Source organism: Carlito syrichta, unplaced genomic scaffold, assembly GCF_000164805.1.
Source record: "Carlito syrichta isolate Samal-C Ts95f unplaced genomic scaffold, Tarsius_syrichta-2.0.1 Scaffold309472, whole genome shotgun sequence".
In the NCBI taxonomy this organism is placed as follows: Eukaryota; Metazoa; Chordata; class Mammalia; order Primates; family Tarsiidae; genus Carlito; species Carlito syrichta.
Genome location: NW_007253568.1, coordinates 690,504 through 699,808, shown reverse-complemented (window position 1 = coordinate 699,808; position 9,305 = coordinate 690,504). Strand labels below are relative to the sequence as shown.

The 9,305-nt window shown below is 39.1% G+C and overlaps 1 pseudogene; it reads right to left on the bottom strand.

Annotated features, from left to right (window-relative positions):
* Positions 1 to 8,587: 8,587 nt before the first annotated feature.
* LOC103269729 lies at positions 8,588 to 8,860 on the bottom strand (annotated as a pseudogene).
* Between the last annotated feature and the right edge of the window lie 445 nt (positions 8,861 to 9,305).

Below are 9,305 nucleotides of genomic sequence, written 5' to 3'. Positions count from 1 at the left end.
GAAGCCACCATTCCTTTCCATTTTCCAAACCAACTTTCTAACCAATCTGTAAAAGGATCACTGATTCCAGAATTCTCAGCTAATTTATTGGCTAGGGTAGCCAGTCCCTGTAATGCCTTAGTAATAGTTCCATCTGGGGCAGTGTTACTTGGGATAAAATTGCAACATTTTCCCCCCAATATAACACAGATCCCACCCTTTTCTGCCAACACCATATCCAATACCATACGATTTTCCCAAGTCATTCTGCTAGTAGCATCTACTTGGTTAGCTATTCCTTGAGAACATTTCTAATATAGTTCATAAACCTGTGTTGATTATAGTAAATAAAGTTAATCCAATACACATTTTTATTAATAGTAGACCACCAAAAGAGTACAGACTCAAACCCTGCAGCTATCTGGTTTTTAGCCTTGCATTCATTAGGGTCTCCCTTGGGAACCCCCATGGAGTCAATGTACACATTTGAGTCAAAGGACCCTTGTAGTGCTTTCCCAAATTAGTGGGGAGTCTGAGAGCTTTTGGATTGGGACGGGATGCCAGGGTAAAGGAAATAGCCAACTGGACCAATGCACAAATCCCGGTCTAGTTGGATGGCAGCAAGTCACACAGGCTTTCCCCTTCACGATGCCACCATACATTTGCTTGAGGGATGTGTAAGCTCAAGAAGTTGCTGCTGGATTCACCAGAGACATTTAGGATGTGGGTACAAGTCAGCAATTGTCCCACAGGAGTCGTGAAACCTTCCCCTTATCTAGAGAGACATGAGAAGTGACTCATCATCCCTATGAAAAAGGAGTGGATTGCCCTTGGGTCTGACCTCTGCAGTGTAGGAAAGAGCAGAGACAAGCTCTTACAAGTCTTGCTTTCCCAAGTGCCCTTGTCTATGTATAAGGCAAGCATACAACTCATCCCAGTGGGGTCTGTGTCCCAGCCAAGAGGGAATGGGGCCACCTGCCCTTGTGGCTGTCCCACAACTCATTCATAACAATTGCTTTTGTTCAAAGCGAGTACCGAAAATTTGACCCATTCTACCCAGGTATTGGTGTCTCCATAACCTATTTTAATTTCTAGTTTGTGACCCTTTATTTGGGTTATAAACAATTCCATCCCCTAGGATCTCCAAATGGAGTAGCAGTAGTGCACCCCTGGTGCTGCGTGGTCCACCATACACCCCTGCAATTAGGATGAGGAGGTTCCTGATTATCTGAGATATAATCAGGACAGAGATATTTATCTATCTGTGAGAGCTGCCTTTGATCTTTTAGATCTCCACAACGTAAAACTTGACAAGCATTAAATTTTACAGTTAGGTTTCCTGGGCAACTTGTGCACTTTCCACCATTTTTCTTCCCCTCCCCTTATTAAGTCCTTTTTTGGTCCCTTAACATGTGTGTAATGAGTCCAACCCTATTCTGCTATCTGTATGGTGGGCTTGGGGGCCAGGCGTACTTGATAGGGGCCTTCCCAGCTGGGCTGAAGTTAATCTTCCTTTTAGGACTTAATTAGTACCAGGTCTTCAGGCTTGTCTGCAGTTCAGGAGGAGGGTGTGGGGCAGATGTGGCTTCTGAAGCTTTTTTTTTTTTTTTTTAGACTCACCTTAGAGAGACTGAATTAAGAACTTGAAGAGTTTAAATATTAAAATTTTTGAAAGCACAGGATTACCGGTCATTGTAAGTTACTTTTTTTCACAAGCCTTTAACATACCATTTTTGACATATTTATATCATTTTTTAAAACATGCTTGAAACTTTTATTTTTGTCCTATGTGTTTTTTTAATAATCAGCCATTTTATTATAGAATAAAAATGTACCATACGAGATCTTTTTCTATACAAAATGATGATGTAAAAAAAAAATCAATCCTTTTAAAGCTTAGTTTCCTAAGTAATTAAAAACCATTCAAGTCATAACAACAGTTAGGACTGGAGAAAAAGTTATAAACAACTTAATCCTATACTAAGATTTCTTCATAAATTCCCCTTCATGAAACTCATCCTAACTTCCACATACCATTGATGACATGCTTGGATTCTCTGTTTTGCTCTGTATTTCCCTCTTTCCTAAATAACCATTTAACTTTAGGACAAAGTTTATCATACAAAATTATTTTATATATAAAATTATTCTTTTTCCTTTATAACTTTCCTTACCAAAAATACACCTTTATATCCATAACTCTTTTTACATCTCTCTCTCTCTCTCCTACTGATTGATTTTTTTCCATTTTTAAAATTTATTTATTTATTTATTTATTTTTGAGTTGGAGTTTCACTCTTGTCACCCAGGCTGGAGTGCAGTAGCACGCTCACAGCCACCACAGCCTTGACCTGCTGGGCTCACGCGATCCTTCTGCCTCAGCCTTCCAAGTAGCTGAAACTACAGACACACACCACCACACCCAGCTAGATTTTTTTTCCATTATTAAAATAAATAACCTTTTAAATACTCTCCAGATTACATAAAATAACCTAAAATTAGTGAAAACCTAGGAAACAAGAAATTCTGAACTGTCTGTTAGATATTAGTATTCTATAGATGAGACCCTTTACATAATGTTAGAAACATTTCTCCATCTTATAAATTTTTCTTAATTTAAAGTAACCCAGATGTTCAATGAGCTTCTAAAACAATTTTAAGATTTTCAAATTAGATGAAGAGTTTATCCATAAGCATTATTTTAATCATATTTACCTAATTTATTTATTTATAGCAGTTTGTTTAATTACTTATTAAAACTTAGATCTTAGACAAGGCCAGTTACTATTTTAAGTTATCTCCTAGCTAATCATTTTTAAAGCCTATGAACATCAGGTGTTACCTAAGTAAGAAACTTAAATATGTGAACATTTTACTGATAATTCAGAAGGTATAGTTGGGTTTTGTTTTTTAATTGGAATCAACAGTTTCAAATTAGTTATACTTGTAACAAAGACATTTACACAAATAAAGATCTTCTGGTTTTGGCAAGGTTTATAGTTATAACTTTCATGTCAAATCCTGATACTTAAAATATCTAGCAGAGGCCGGGTTTGGTGGCTTAGCCTGTAATCCCGTGCTTTGGGAGTCTGAGGTGAGTGGATTACCTGAGCCTGCAGGTTCGAGATCTGCCTAGGCAATTTGGCAAGACCTCATCTCTACAATAAAATAAAAAAATTAGCTGGGCGTGGAGGTGCATGCCTGTAGTTCCAGCTACTTGGAAGGCTGAGGCGGAAGGATCGCCGGAGCCCAGCAGGTCGAGGCTGTGGTGGCCGGGAGCGGCCACTGCACTCCAGTCTGGGCGATGACAGAGCGAGACTCCAACTCAAAACAACTACAACAACAACAACAACAACAACAACAACCACAAATATCTAGCAGAGGCAAATGTAAAACTTATTTATTAGTAGACCCAGATAAAAATGTATGCTGACAATTCTAGAGATACTTTTCATTTTATTAATAATTTTAGATTCATTTTTATATACCAAAGATCATTAAAGTCATGAACTTGGAAAGCATTTAGATTTATTTACTTTATGAGTACTCATTTACTTAGAAGCCAATTTGGTAGTATGCTGGACAAAACACATAACATGCATATACATGCAAACACATTTAAACATACATATATACACCCAAAGATTGAACAACCTTTACCTCCAAACTTCAGCCATGAAATAGCAACAAATTTACCATTTTACAAAAGACACCCAAATTCAAATTATATTTCAACAAAATTGGAACCTGTTTGCATGGCTAAACTTTGCCCCAGTAGGCAGTCCAATAAAGGCTGTGGACCAAAATTGGGGTAAAGTGGTCTCCATGGCAGTTTAATTGTTTAAAACTTTTTTCTTTTAACCATTTTTTTCAGTTTTTTTTTTTTTTTTGAATTGGAGTCTCACTCTGTCACCCAGACTGGAGTGCAGTGGCCGCTTCCGGCCACTGCAGCCTTAACCTGCTGGGCTCCGGCGATCCTTCTGCCTCAGCCTTCCAAGTAGTCGGAATTACAGGCATGTACTACCACGCCCGGCTGATTTTTTGATTTATTGTAGAGATGAGGTCTCGCTGCCCAGGCGGGTCTCAAACCCGCAGGCTCAGGCAATCCACTCACCTCAGCCTCCCAAAGGCGCGGGATTACAGGCTGAGCCACCGAGCCCGGCTTCACACACAATTTTTTTAACTTCAGGAAGAACTAAGCAGCGCGGCCTCCCAAGTATGAAGAAGATAAAACTCTTCCTTTGTACTCAACTATGCCTTGGAGGTGGCAGAAATTACTGCTGAGGAGCATTACAGCAGCCCAGTGTGAGCAGAGAATGGCAGTGAAGTCAGCTTCCACCTCCGGCCCTGCCCCTGTTGTTGGAATCTTTAGGTCTACACAGAGAAGGGCAGTTGCTTTTCCTGTGGACAGCATCCATGGGTGCCTCGCCTTGGGGGCTGTGGCAGGGTCCCCACACTTCAGGGAGGAGGGTCATGAGAAGCACGCTACCTGCTTCCCTCCTACCCATCATGGCAGCCCTTCTGGATGGGAAGAGACTCCCTCCATTCAAAGAGATTGAACATAAGCAATAATTTTGTCACTGCTATGGTCTTGCACTTTGACCACGAAGTACCTGAAGAGATTCCTTCTGGGTACCTATCTTTAATACATTAGAATGAGAGCTCTGAAGAAGAGTATAAAGCCATGGATTCTTCTGACAAAGTTACAGGAAGTGTCAGAGCTACTGGGCAGAGATAGATGGGGCCTTCTCTGCACTTGGCCATGGCCCCAGCTAGCAGAGAGTTCAGAGATTAAATAAAAGTCAGATATGCAACTGGGATAGGTTTATAAGGATCCTCTTTTCTTTCCCTAAAACTCACAGAATAATGTTTCCTGTCCCATATGCACAGACCAAAGATGAGTTGGACACCTTGAGTTTACATAATGCTTTTTGTCTGGATACCTCAAAACACTTCCTTGAAGAGAATTTCTAAAAAGAAGGATCAGAGAGATGAGAGGAAAATCAAAGCTTGATTCTACAACCTCGCCCTGATTTTATAACACACAGAAGAAATGGTCCATCGTGTCAGCTCATATTTGTATGCATTTGTTTCTCTTCTCTCCACTGACAGCTTCCCAGAGGCAACTAAGCAAAATCCAGCATTCAAGGGACTTAATTAATCAGGACTGCATTGTGAGACTTTGACTCACCAAGAACAGTTTGGAGAGTAATTTTTAAAACCTGATTTTTCATTAGAAAGAAGATGAGAAGTTGGGAATTAAGTGGAAACAAAACAAATGGGAAAGAATATGTATTAAAATTGCTAAGTCAAACAATGAGTCATCCGGTCTCACCACAACCCTTCTCTGTGGAAACTGCACCTGGACTTTGCCACATGTTTGTATTTGTGAATGGCAAATAGGTTTAGGAACATTATCTGATAAAGAGTAAATTCACTTTATTCTTGTTCCCTCTGCCTAAGATCTGACCTATGGGTTGGATTTGGGGGTGGATTGTATTAATAAAAACCGTTCAAACATTTCATGTTAAAATATTTATGTAATTTTTCTTCTTCCTTTTTAATTAAAATTAAACTGATGTATATCACATAGCCCTGGCCTAGGGAAAGATAAGATTTACCTTCTATTCTGGTAGTTTTAGTGAGAAATATTTGCTTCATCACAAAACAAACTCAGAGGGCAATTTGAAATTTGGTCAAATAACATCACCTGTCAGGCATGTAATAGTCTCTTCCCCACACTTACATCCTTTTTCTCTTGTCTTGACTTTTTCATAAAGAAAAAAAGTAACAACAGAGAAAAAGAACAAAGGAGAAAAATGATTTTTAAAAAAACAGAATAGTATGAAAATATGTAAAACATTCCTTGATCAAACTGCTGCTGGTGACAACTATATCTTTGCATGGGAAATTCAGCATTTGTTCTTTCATTAATTCACTAAATATGCATTACATACAGTGTGCAGCTGCTATAGGAGACAGGCAAGCAAAATGATTTGAGAAGGCCGGGGATCATACACTCATATGGCTTTAGGATCTAAACAGCTACCGTAATCTATGATTGTGCCCAAGGCAACCAAGAGAATACCTTCTCTGTCTAAAGCATTCACATTTAGTTTTAAGAATCACCAAGACCTGCTGTGGGCTTGCAGTTTTCCATCCCTAGAACATAGAGGAGGAGGTCAGCTGTTAAGGAAGAGTAAGGTTTGAAGAGTGAGGAGGATTTCAATAAAAGAGAAAGAACAGGAAAAAACATCATAACCAGAGATAATTTCACAAACAGAAGCCTGAAATGTGGGGAGAGAAGGGCCTATGTGAGCAGGATAAGGTCAGGGTGCCAGGGTGAGGTGGAGTCAAGACTTTATTTAATATGAGTAGATTAGAATTCTGTCTTTGGTACGAATAGAATTCTAGATCCCCTCCAACCTGTTCTTTTCCCAGAGTACCATGGCTCAGAAATGGCACTATTATCCCTCCTGTTTTTTTGGTCAAAACCTAGGAACCATCATTCTTAATTCTTCTTTTCTCTAAGACCCCAGGAAAAGGGTCAGGTTTTGTGGGAATTGAATCATATAAATTAATGGAGGAGGGAGGGGTTCTTGTTAAGGAAAATGACTACAAAACTAGATACAGAAATGCATATTATTTGGATGAGCTGGTCCAAGTGGCAGCCCCTGAAGCTTAAGCTTCAAATCTACCTCTGCAACCCCTACACCAAAGTCATTGTTGGAATTTGTTACCTCTACCTTCAAAAATATATCCCAAATCCAACTGCTCCTCCTAACATTCACCATGACCCCTCTAGACCAAGCCACCATCTGCTGTAGCAGAGATTCCTACAATTCCAGCCCCCTCACTAGTCTCCCTACTGACACTTTTGCTGCAGTATAGTCCAAACATATCTAGCAGCATGATCCTTTTTGAATCTAAATCAGATTGTGTCATCCCTTTGCTCAAAATCCTTTAACGGCTATTCATCACAAATAGAATAGTCCTAAAGTTCTTCCTATGGACTCCTATGGGCTCCAAGGTCCTAATATACAGCCCCTGTGTATTTCTCAGACCTTTCTACCTGTCTTCCCACTGATCATTCCACTGTAGCCACATTAGTTGGCTTCTTTGCTATTCCTTTAACAAGGCCTTGGAACCTTTGCATTTGTTGTTCCCTCCAACTGTAATACTTTGTCCCCAAATATTTTAGTGTCTCTCCCCTTACTTTATTCAGTCTTTGAGCAAATGTCACTTTCTAATCACCCTGTCTAAATGCACTATGTTTTTAGCCTCTATCCCCCTTGCTTCATTTATTTTCCTTTATTTTATTTATCATTACTTACTTTATTATTGTTTACTCACTTGTTATTGTCCAATGTAAACTTCATGAAGGCAGGATTTTGTCTATTTTATTACTTCTGTTTTCCCAAAGCTTAGCATAGGACCTAACTCAAAGAATACTATAACCCTTCTCTGGAGGCGTGAGGCATCCTACAAGACCTCTACAAATTTTCAAACACAATGTCCAGCATTTAATCAAAATATAAAACATACCAGGTATACCAAGAATTATGACCAAACAAACAAACATAGATCCACAAATGACCCAGTTATTTTGAGCATTATCAAACACAAAGTCTGTATTAACTGTAACTAGAATACTTAAGAAAATAGGTGGCAATGTAATTTAACAAAGAACTTGAATCTATACAAGAATGAATGCAATAGAGGTTCTAGAACTAAAAAAAATTAATAATTGAAATTCAGTAATATGTAAATAAGTTTACAGTATATCAGACTCAGCAAAAGAGAATTATTTTTTTTTCTGAGCCAAACTGTATCCAACTTTATTAAAGATACTTTTCATAAACAATCATGGTATTTCAGGCAGGACATGGGCAGATAGTCATTAACAGTATACAACTTTCAACCTCCCTTCTTTAATGGACTACCAAATCAGAAAACCACTATAAAAACCCAATGAAGTCTTCATTTGATGCTCTGAACAGGGAAAGTTTAGACAAGGTTGACATTTCACATTTAGCATGTTGTTTGACAACTTTTCATAAGCTGACCCTGACTTTCAGGAAATGAAGTGAAAATGGCAGAATTTGTCTGAAGATCCACAATCTATATACGGATCTGCTACTCTTATGAGGAGTGCCATGTCAGTGGCATCACTGACATACTGGTAACCAATTATTGGGGGTCAGGTCCCAACAGATGTGTGGGTTTAAGGTAGTTAAGCCTATGCTGAAGGCAGAAAGGGTGAAGAGGTCATAAAAAAATGAATTTGTTTTTCCACACCACAAGGCATTTGTACCAAGATGGCTATGTGTGTCAATGTGGGAGAATCCCTCCTCCTGGAAGCCAAGAGGAAGTCTCTTAAAACTGAGAAGGGAAAGGTGTTTTCCCCACATCAAACTAGCTTTGAAGACATTCTATTAGTGACATATGCCCCTTTCCCAAAAAACAACAATGATGTGTTCTGTGTGCTAACAACATAGCTTAAAATAAAAAAGAAACAAAATTCTGCATTTTTATAAAACTTGACAAAAAATAGTATTTCAAACCGTACAGTCACCAGAAGTACACAGTTATCAAAAATGCACACACTTCACTTGGCATCTCCAGTATCTTTAGCTTTCTGTGTCTGGTCTGTTTTGGCATCTCCATTTTCTGCAGAGTTATTTCCCTCCTCGCCAGCATCGGCTTTTCCCTTTTTCCATTTGGGTACCTTCTCTCCCTTCTTAGCTGGGTCCTTCTTAGGCTTTGGCTCTGGCTTTGGAGGAGCAGATTTAGCTAACAACCTTGCAGATCATCTCTGGGCTTCATCCTTCACTTTGGCTTTATCTCCTTTAGCATCCCCTTCAGTCTTTCTCTTGGGCATGGTGGTGATGGCAGTGGATCTAAGGCATTGGATGTGGGGAAGGAATGGCGTGTGGGCTTTGGTTGATCCCAGGGTCGTTCTTGTCTCTTCTTCTTCACACTGCTCCAAGACAGAATTATTAAACTGAAAACAAAAATTGGTAGAAAATATAGAGACTGAAGCACAGAAACCAAAAGGGATGGAAAATGCAAAATAGAGTGAACATAGGGGACATGATGAAGACACGTATGTGACTTGGTAAAAAGGCCTACGTCAGTACAGTTGGACTCCTAGAAGGGAAAAAAGAGGAGGAATAGAGTGAAAACAACATTTGAAGAAACAGCAGTCAAGAATTGTCCAAACATGATGAAAGACATCAAGCCACTAATTCAAAAAGCTCTCTAAACTCTAAGTGAGAGAAATGCAAGGCACAGCTAGGCACATCATAGTGACACTGCTAAAAATG